Source organism: Elephantulus edwardii, unplaced genomic scaffold (genome assembly GCF_000299155.1).
Source record: "Elephantulus edwardii isolate Elephantulus edwardi_28Jun2011 unplaced genomic scaffold, EleEdw1.0 scaffold00156, whole genome shotgun sequence".
Classification (NCBI taxonomy): domain Eukaryota; kingdom Metazoa; phylum Chordata; class Mammalia; order Macroscelidea; family Macroscelididae; genus Elephantulus; species Elephantulus edwardii.
In genome coordinates this window covers 4081727-4083094 of record NW_006399906.1, presented here as the reverse complement: position 1 = coordinate 4083094, position 1368 = coordinate 4081727, and the positions used below count along the sequence as shown (strand labels likewise).

General features: G+C 43.3%; 1 pseudogene; it reads right to left on the bottom strand.

Annotated features, from left to right (window-relative positions):
- Positions 1–865, bottom strand: part of LOC102872078 — a 34491-nt pseudogene extending 33626 nt beyond the window's left edge.
- Positions 866–1368: the final 503 nt, after the last annotated feature.

Here is a 1368-nt window from a genome sequence, read left to right as displayed (position 1 = left end):
TCTTCTCCAGCACCACAGCTCAAAGGCATCAGTTCTCCTTCTGTCCTCCTTGGTCATTGTCCAACTCTCTGATGCATAACAGGTGATTGCAAAGACCATGGCCTGTATCAGACGCACCTTAGTCTCCTGAAAGACACCATTGCTCTTCAGTACTTTGGAGAGGTCCCTAAGACCAGTCTTTCCCATCACAATACTGCTGCTTCTTCTTAAAGTAAGCATCAGTGAGATGCTTTGAAATTTTGACACCACTGATGTCAACTTCAGTTGAGGTGTCAATGACAAATTCCTGGTGTGTTCTTCGCAGAGGATCTAGAGTGAAGGTCAGAGACCTGGTCACAAGGAGCAAGTCACTCTCCAGCTGCTTCAGGAAATCCACTCTCTTGACGCTATGGTGCCCTATGACGATGATGAGAAAGGTCATGGGGGTCATGTGCAGCCTCCTCACATGCTGACTGAAGGGCTTCTTGCTGTGGCTCAGCAGCTTCAGAGGCAAGTCTTCAGTAGGGTAGTATCTGGGCATTTTTCACAGTTTCACCACTCAGGTACCCCCATTCTTGTCACCATCTACTGGCTTTATGAAAGTGGCAAGAACCTTCTCCTTGTTCTTTTCAACCCTGGACTTGGTGGCCGAGTACTTCCTCTTGTACATAGCCTTCCTGGAATACATGGCCGATAAGGAATACCTGCCGATTCCCCGGACTAGAACAGGTTTGCAGCTGCAGTGAGGTTTCCCCTTCTTGGGTGTTTTACCCACGCCCTTGGGCTTGGCTTTTTTAGCTTTGCCACTCGCATCTGCCTTCTTTGCTTCAGGCTTGGTCTCAGGCTTCTTCTCCTTGAGATCTGCCTTTTCACTCCCCACCCCCATCTTGCAAGATGGGAAAACGCTATCTATGAGAATTTTAATTCATAATTAAAATAGTAAAAACATTTCAACTCAACAACAGCAATAAAAAATATTTTCTAATCTGATTAATATTCTCTTCTTAAACACATACACATTCTCTATCCAACAATCATTTCTCCTCAGAGATAAACTGTCTTATCATCTGTATTCACATATTGTACATGAATGATTTAATCTTACTTGGATCCATAATCAATACAATTGTTACCAGTAGTTAGGAAATGAGAAGATGTATTGCATTAGGAAATTTAGCTGTCAGGGACCTCTCCAGATTACTGAGGAAGGAGCAAAACATCAGTCAGAAGACTAAAGTGAACCTGATCTAGTTCTTGGTATTTTCAGTCACTTGATTTGTGTCTGAGAGCTAGACAAAGAAAAAGGAAGACAGAAGAAAAATTAACGCCTTTGAGTCATGGTGTTAGAGTAAGCACTGAATATCCCATGGCCTACCAAAAGAACCAGCA